At 41.0% G+C, this 9345-nt stretch overlaps 1 non-coding gene across 1 annotated transcript; it reads left to right on the top strand.

Annotated features, from left to right (window-relative positions):
- On the top strand, positions 4299-4380 carry TRNAS-GCU. Its single transcript has one exon. It is a non-coding gene; the product is annotated as a tRNA-Ser (tRNA).

The following is a 9345-nucleotide window of genomic DNA, read 5'->3' as shown; positions in this document are numbered from 1 at the left end:
TTTTCTTTTCTTTTTTTCCTTTCCACCCCTCCCCCCATTGTAGCTGTCGATTTTATTGGCATTATGAAATCTAATTAAGCTTTTGAGCTTTTTTTATTCTCAGTCACATTTTTTATTGTTGTTATAAACCTCTGCCTCTACATTGGGCTTTTTCAGTTCTGTGGAGTTTTCCTTTTTTTTTCCTTCTTTCTTTTCTCTTTTTTTAATTTCAGTTTTTGATTTTTAAACCTATTATTATTTTTTCTACATTTATTCCCTTGTTTGCTTTTCCTACTGTCCTTTTCCCCTTGCAGTTAATCTTTAATGTATATAAATCTTCTTTATCTATCTCTATTTAACTTTGCATCTCTATTCTTTCTTTCTTTTCTTTCCTCTCAACATATTTGTTAGCTTTATTTTAATTGGTTTGTTCCCCAATCGGCATCTTGCTTTAGTTTTATTTTCCCATTTGTGCTTTAGTTAGCTTTGTTCTTAACTAGTAGATAAAATTTTTGGTTTCCTTTGTTTGCCAGGTGACTCTATTGTACCTTATTTTTGTTGGACTCTCTTGATTTAGCTTATGGGTGTATATGTATATGTGTATACTCAGTCACACTTTTTATTGTTGTTTTAAACCTCTGCCTCTACGTTGGATTTTTCAGTTTTGTGGAGCTTTCCTTTTTTTTCTTCCTTCTTCCTTTTTTTTTTTAAATCTTTTTCATAATTTTAATGAAAAAAAATTTAAACCTGTTATATCTTTTCTACATTTATTCCTTTGTTTGCCTTTCCTACTGTCCTTTCCCCTTGCAGTTAATCTTTAATGGATATAAATCTTCTTTATCTACCTCTACCTAACTTTGCATATCTGTTCTTTCTTTCCTTGCTTTCTTTCCTTTCCTCTCAACATGCTTGGTAGTTTTGTTTTCATTGCTTTATTCCCCACTTGGCATCTTGCTTTAGTTTTGTTTTCCAGTTTATGCTTTCATTAGTTTTGTTCTTAGCTGGTAAATATAATTTTTGATTTCCTTTGTTCACCAGGTCAATCTAGTGTACTTTATTTTATTGGACTGTTTTGACTTTGTTTGTGAGGGTATATGTGTACATTCCATTATTTTAATTATTATTTGCCTGATTTTGTAACTGCCATTTGTCTGGGGTTCATCTTTGGTTTCTCATTTTTGGGTATTTGTTTTAATCTCACCTAATGCCATAACAAATCACTTGTGGAATCCTCGTTCCTGATCAGAGATCAACCCCTGAGATTTTGGAGTGGGAGTACTGACTCCAAGACCCTAGACTACCAGAGAATGAATCTTAGGGCGTATCAGGCAGTGAGAACTCACACAAAGGAAACCACTTGAATACAAGACCTGGCATCACCCAACCACCAGTAGTACCCTGTTCAGGATGCCTCGTCTAAATAACAAACAAACCCAAAACATGAGGCAATCATCAGCAGACAGGATTACCACCTCACTCAGCTTTGCCCATCAGAGGAAAAACAAGCAAAACAACAACAACAACAACAACAACAAAAAACCTCAGCACAAATCTCACCTTGTACAAGCTTACAAAAACCACTGGACCAACCTTAGCAGGGCAGAAACCAAAAGAAGAAAGAATTCAACCTTGAAGCCTGGGAAAAGGAGACCTCAAACACAATAAGTTTAAAAAATAATAATGAAAAGACAGAGAAATACTACACAAATGAAGGAACAAATTTGAAGCACAGAAGTCCAAATAAATGATGAGGAAATAGGCAGACTACCTGAAAAAGAATTCAGCATAATGATAGTAAAGATGAGTAAGAACATTGAACGAAAAGTGAAGAAAATGCAAGAATCAATTAACAAAGACCTAGAAAAATTAAAGAATAAAGCTAAAGAGACAAACAACACAATTACTGAAATTAAAAATACTCTGGAAGGAATCAATAGCAGAATATCTGAAGCAGAAGAATGAGCTGGAAGATAAATGGTGGAAATAACTTCTGAAGAGCAGAATAAAGTAAAAAGAATAAAAAGTCTCAGAGACCTCTGGGACAATATCAAATGCACCAACATTTGAATTATAGGGGTCCCAGAAGAAGAGGAGAAAAAGAAAGGGTATGAGAAAATTTTTGAAGAGATTATACTTGAAAATTTCCCCGACATGGAAAAGGAAATAGTCAATCAAGTCCAAGAGACACAAAGAGTCCCATACAAGATAAACTCAAGGAGAAACATGCCAAAACACATACTAATCAAACTAACAAAGACTAAACACAAGGACAGAATATTAAAAGCAGAAAGGGAAAAGCAACAAGTAACATACAAGGGAAACCCTATACGTTTAACAGCTGATCTTTCAGCAGAAACTTGCAGGCCAGAAGGGAATGGGAGGGTATATTTAAAGTACTGAAAGGGAAAAATCTACAACCAAAATTACTGTACCCAGCAAGTATCTCATTCAAAACTGATGCAGAAATAAAAAGTTTTTCAGAAAAGCAAAAGTTAGGAGAATTCAGTACTACCAAACCAGCTTTACAACAAATGTTAAAGGGACTTATATGGTCAAGAAATACAAGATAAGGGAAAAGATATACAAAATCAATCCCAAACAATTAATAAAATGGCAATAGAAACATATTTATCACTAATTACTTTAAATGTAAATGGATTAAATGCTCCAACCAAAAGACACAGATTGGCTGAATGGATATGAAAACAAGACCCAAATATATATGCTGTCTACAAGAAACCCACTTCAGACCTAAAGACACATGTAGACTGAAAGTGAGAGGATGGAAAAATATATTCCATGCAAATGGAAAGCAAAGGAAAGCTGGAGTAGCAATCTTCATATCAGAAAAAATGGACCTTAAAATAAAGAAGATTGCAAGAGATAAGGAAGGACACTACATAAAGATCAAGGGATCAATCCAAGAGGAAGACATGACAATTGTAAATATCTATGCACCCATCATAGGAGCACCTCAGTACATAAGACAAACACTGACAGACGTAAAAGGAGAAATGACAGTAACACAATAATAGTGGGAGACTTTAACACCCCACTCACACCAATGGACAGATCATCAAAAGAGAAAATTGATAAGGAAACACAAGTCTTAAATGATACATTAGGTGAGATGGATCTCATTGATATCTTCAGGACATTCCATCCAAATGCAGAAGAGTACACATTCTTCTCAAGTGTAAATAAAACATTCTCCAGTATAACTGACAAATGACACCATGAAAGTTCAGTGGTCTTGCCTGGCCTCTTTGTTTAGTGGCTGCATGATTTTTTTTTACTGTTTCCACTGAATGGCTTAATATTGGCCATTGGGGGATTTTGATAGATATATTTAGAATGGGGAACCACAGGACTTGTATTTTAGTCTCTTCTGCTACTTCCTTGTTTTGTGGGCTAGAGCAAGGCACTTTTCCAAGTTAATCCCACTTTTAAAAATAACTATGAAAGCACTCACTGTCCTCCTCACCAATGTGCCCCCATACAGTGTGACTTTTCATTAATACAGTGTAGGTGATGGCACTTTATGAACTCTGAAGTGCTGAGTACATGTTATTTTTTCTCCCTTGAATTTGGGAGCAGTATTTTTTGGCTTCCCTTAAATGACCCATTATCACATCCCTGGTTACTAAATACATTTGCATGGGAACATTTGGCTAATATTGGGAATGGCATTTGCAATCAATATTTTCCCTTGAAGAGCAAGGTAAGTTATTATGAACTAAACTGTAGCAGTGCCATTTACAATATTAAGTTTTTGAGAGCACTTGCTACTTTGCCTATTTTGCTAGGATGGCATAATAGAGATTATTTAAGGTGATTAGATCAGTAAAGCACCAATTTGATAGACCGATCAAAGAAGAGAGTGAAAATAGATAGACATCTGATACCCTGAATTTACAATCAGCTCAAGAAATAACAGCCAAAAAAAAAAAAAAAAGAAGAAATAACAGCCAATGAGAATAAGTACTGTTCATGTGGGAGAGGGCTGCACACCAGTCACTTTCTGGGAACTTTCTCTAACACTTCTAGCAACATCGTGATATAGATATCGCAGTCCCCGTTTTGGGCTTCCCAGGTGGTGCTAGTGATGAAGAACCCACTTGCCAATGCAGGAGACGTAAGCGGTGCAAGTTTGATCCCTGGGTCAGGAAGATCCCTTGGAGGAGGGCAGGGCAACCCACCCCAGTATTCTTGCCTGGAGAATCCTTTGGACAGAGGAGCCTGGAGGATGACAGTCCATAGGGTTGCAAAGAGTCAGACATGACTGAAGAGACTTAGCATGGGTGCATCCCATTGTGTGGGACGAGGTGGCTGAGTGGTTAAGGCGATAGACTGCTAATCCATTGTGCTTTGCACGCGTGGGTTTGTATCCCATCCTTGTCGTTCATGTTGTTACACTGGAGGTGGTTCTTAATTTTTTAGGACTTCTGTGGTGGCTCAGATGGTAAAGCGTCTGCCTACAATGCAGGAGACATGGGTTCGATTCCTGGGTCAGGAAGAGCCTCTGGAGAAGGAAATGGCAACCCACTCCAGTACTCTTGACTGGAAAATCCCATGGATGGAGGAGTGTGGAAGGCTACAGTCCATGGGGTGGCAAAGAGTCAGACATGACTGAGTGACTTCACTTTCACTTTCATCCCCATTTTATAGATGAGGAAACTGAGGCTCAGAAGTTTATGTCACCACTCTGGTCCTCCTTGAATTCTGTTTTTCAGAGAATGATACCACCACCTACCCAGTTACATAAGCCAAAGCAGTATGAGTTAGCTCTGATTAACCCCTTTCTCTCATTCCCAATATCCAATTTATTATTAAGGCTTATTGATTTTAGCTTTGAAAAATCTCCTACATTCTGTTTACTCTTTCCATCTGGAGCATTACTAGCTCTTGTTTGGATTATGCACTCGCCTCCCACACATACACCTGTGTCCATGCTGTCCCCCAGTCTGCTCTCTCTGCTTAGATCTGATCATGCCCCACAACCCCCATGCCACCTAGAATGAGGGCAAACCTCCTTACCATGGCCACAGGCCCCTCTCTGTTTCTTTGACCTCAGCATGTGCCCCACTTCTCAGCTCACTCTGCCCAGACTCAGCCTCCCGGGTGGGATGTGTTCCCTCTCAGCACTGCACCGTGCCTGGGATGCAGGCTCCTCCTCATCGCAGCAACTTATTGTACACTTAAGGGCTTCCTAGGTGGCACTAGTGGTAAAGTACCCTCTTGACAATGCAGCAGACCTAAGAGACACGGGTTCAATCCCTGGGTCGGGAAGATCCCCTGGAGGAGGCATGGCAACCCACTCCACTATTCCTGCCTGGAGAATCCCATGGACAGAGGAGCCTGGCAGGTTACAGTCCATGGGGTTGCAAAGAGTCAGACACAACTGAAGCGACTTAGCGCATACCTATGCACTGTCCTTCTGATCTCAGCTCCAGCCGCCCTTCCCAGGGGGAGTCTTGAATTCCTATAGGCTAGTGTGCTCAGTAAGATGTATGTGTGTGTGTGCACTGTGCGCTGCCGGGCTCCTCTGGAAAACTGAAATTTCCAGGCAGGAATATTGCAGCAGGTTGCCATTTCCTCCTCCTGGGGATCTTCCCCACCCGAGGACTGAACCTGGGTCTCCTGCATTGGCAGGTGGATTCTTTATCACCACTGAGAAGCCTCTGGGAAGGCACTGATGAACAAATAAATGATTCAGGCAGGGCATTGCAGCTAAGAAGTGATAGATGTTGGATGGAAACTCCTTTCTTTCTGGTTCTAAGGCTTTTAAAGACCACTCTTAACACCAGTCACTTTTGGGCCAGGGTCATTTTAGCACTAGGACCAATAGACGTACTTTATTCTAAGAACAAACATATGTTGGTTCCATCAAATAAAGTTTGCTAAAAATTGGTTATTAAGAGCAGATTTGATGAGCAGAGCTTTCTATCCAACGTGTCTGGATTTTTAAACGAAAAGGGATCAGCCTGGGTGGATGGGAGGGATGGGGACTGGAGAGCAGCTCCATCTGTATTGCTCTTGACCCTTGCCCCTCTTCTTCATTCTGCCTGGAACTGCCCACCCTGAGTGCTATAAGATAATGATGAATTACCTCCCTTGGGCTGTGTGGGCGCTGGGCTATGTGTGAGTGGGCAGCTTCTGTGATTGCATGAAGCTGTGTAATTAAGGAATTTGTAGAAAATTGCAAGTGCGCTTTGTTGGTCTGTTCTAGTGCCTCTCCCCAAGCTACATTTTCTTTCATTTATTTTTAATTGAAGAATAATTGGTTTACAAAATTGTGCTGGTTTTGCTATATATCAACATGAATCAGCCATAGGTATACACATGTCCTCTCTCTCTTTAACCTCTCTCCACCTCACACTCCATCCCACCCTTCTAGGTTGTCACAGAGCACTGGTTTGATGTCCTGAGTCATCGAATTTCCTTTTATTTACCGCAGACACTGGACTTCCCAGGTGTTGCAGTGGTAAAGAATCTGCCTCCCAATTCAAGAAATGCAAGAGACTGGGGTTCAGTCCCTGTGTTGGGAAGATCTCCTGAAGGAGGAAATGGCAACCCACTCCAGTATTCTTGCCTGGTAAGCTACAGTCTATGGGGTCGCAAAGAGTCAGATGCAACCGAGTAACCACACAGGTATCAGGAACGCTGGTAGCAGCAAGATGCGAGGGAGGGAGAGGGAGGTCGAGTGTTAAAACTCTTAGTTCCTAGTTTCAGCTCTGATTTTGATCAACCCCTTTCGGTCTCCTCATCTGAAAAAGCAGTGATGACCTGAATTCCTTTTAACTCGCACTTCCTCTCCCTGTGGTTGCAACACTTATGGAAGCCGTTGTTCTCCTAGTTTTTCCAGGGAATGATGTGGCTTCTGTGTTACAAAGATGTGGTCTCCAACCTAAATGACCCGTCAAGGAAATTAAATTTTTAACCATTTCCATCTGGTAAGTGAAATGGCTCAAGGAAAGAGCTAGCTGTCAATAGCTCTGTGGATGGCAGATTAATTCAGTGGAACAGAATCTGAGCAAGCACGTGCTTACACAGCCATAATTTGCCTTTCATTTTCCTTTGCAGCTTAGAAGAAAGTGAATAATTTCCAATGAGCCTCTCATTTAAACATATTGAAAAAACATGTCATTAGCAAAAGGAGCATTTAGTTGCTTGATTACCATATATCTCCAAGTATGTGGAACAGTCATTTTTCGGTTGGGGGTAATTAATTAAGCAGAAAGATGCAAAATCTTGGAGGGGGCAGCAAAATCCTTGTATATTTTAAATGGGTATTGAGAAAGCAAAATTAAAACAGAGAGTGTAGGAGGAGGGAGGGGGTCAGCTGCATTTCCTATGGCTATTCAAATCCAAGTCCCTAAAGCAATGAGGATAAAACTGTATATGGAAATGTGTTTGTAGGGTTTCATTAACCCAAGAAAAGGACAAAAGATAAAGAGTTAAAAGAGATGAATTTTTAAAAATCCATTATTTAATTTGCTTATCTGCCTTTGTAGCCTTCCAACTATCACTCACATTTTTTTCCTTTTGTCTAAGGCCAATCTTCTAAGGGATTCCTGCCCGCAGTAGTAGATATAATGGTCATCTGAGTTAAATTCACCCATACCAGTCCATTTTAATTCGCGGATTCCTAGAATGTTGATGTTCACTCTTGCCATCTCCTGTTTGACCACTTCCAGTTTGCTTTGATTCATGGACCTGACATTCCAGGTTCCTATGCAATATTGCTCTTTACAGCATCAGACCTTGCTTCTATCGCCAGTCACATCAGCATCTGGGTATTGTTTTTGCTTTGGCTCCATCCCTTCATTCTTTCTGGAGTTATTTCTCCACTGATCTCCAGTAGCATATTGGGCACCTACCAACCTGGGAAGGTCCTCTTTCAGTATCCTATCATTTTGCCTTTTCATACTGTTCATGGGGTCCTTGAGGCAAGAATACTGAAGTGGTTTGCCATTCCCTTCTCCAGGACCACATTCTGTCAGACCTCTCCACCATGACCTGCCCGTCTTGGGTGGTCCCACAGGGCATGGCTTAGTTTCATTGAGTTAGACCAGGCTGTGGTCCTTGTGATTATATTGACTAGTTTTCTGTGAATATGGTTTCAGTGTGTCTGCCCTCTGATGCCCTCTCACAACACCTACTGTCTTACTTGGGTTTCTCTTACCTTGGACGAGGGGTATCTCCTCACCGCCACCCCTCCTGACCTTGAACATGGAGTAGCTCCTTTCTGCCCTCCTGCACACTTGCAGCCACCATTCTAAGTGAAGAGGAAATAAAATGCCTCTTGATGAAAGTGAAAAAGGAGAGTGAAAAAGTTGGCTTAAAGCTCAACATTCAGAAAACTAAGATCATGGCATCTGGTCCCATCACTTCCTGACAAATAGATGGGGAAACACAGTGGAAACAGTGTCAGACTTTATTTTTCTGGGCTCCAAAATCACTGCAGATGGTGATTGCAGCCATGAAATTAAAAGACGCTTACTTCTTGGAAGGAACGTTATGACCAACCTAGATAGCATATTCAAAAGCAGAGATATTGCTTTGCCAACAAAGGTCTGTCTAGTCAAGACTATGGTTTTTCCTGTGGTCATGTATGGATGTGAGAGTTGGACTGTGAAGAAAGGTGAGCGCCGAAGAATTGATGCTTTTGAACTATGGAGAAGACTCTTGAGAGTCCCTTGGACTGCAAGGAGATCCAACCAGTCCATTCTGAAGGAGATCAGCCCTGGGTTTTCTCTGGAAGGACTGATGCTAAAGTTGAAACTCCAGTACTTTGGCCACCTCATGCGAAGAGTTGACTCATTGGAAAAGACTCTGATGCTGGGAGGGATTGGGGGCAGGAGGAAAAGGGAACGACAGAGGATGAGATGGCTGGATGGCATCACTGACTCGATGGATGTGAGTTTGAGTGAACTCTGGGAGTTAGTGATGGACAGGGAGGCCTGGTGTGCTGCAATTCATGTGGTTGCAAAGAGTCGGACACGACTGAGCGACTGAACTGAACTGAAGGCCAGTCTGGACTATCAGCTAGCTACAGGAGCAATCCTGGAAAATTGTTTAAATTCTCTAAGATTCTTTTTTTTGGGGGGGGGGTACACTTTGGGGCAAAAATCCTTGATTTTGCTACCTTGAGTCCTCTCTGTTCAAGTCTGATATGACAGATTGTGTGTGTACATTATAAAACTGATCTCCCAACAGATAGTATGGGAAAATTCAGATGGCTTGACAGAGGGCAGCTACTTCTTGGGGTTTGGCTGTTACTGATGGGATGGAGTGCAGAGGAGTGGCAGAGAATAGGATTATAGAATTTTTCAAGACTATTGTTTTCATCCAGAAAGTAACAAT

Source organism: Capra hircus, chromosome 21 (assembly GCF_001704415.2).
Source record: "Capra hircus breed San Clemente chromosome 21, ASM170441v1, whole genome shotgun sequence".
Lineage (NCBI taxonomy): Eukaryota > Metazoa > Chordata > Mammalia > Artiodactyla > Bovidae > Capra > Capra hircus.
The sequence above is the reverse complement of the archived record's forward strand: the minus strand, read 5'-3'. Positions and strand labels throughout refer to the sequence as shown.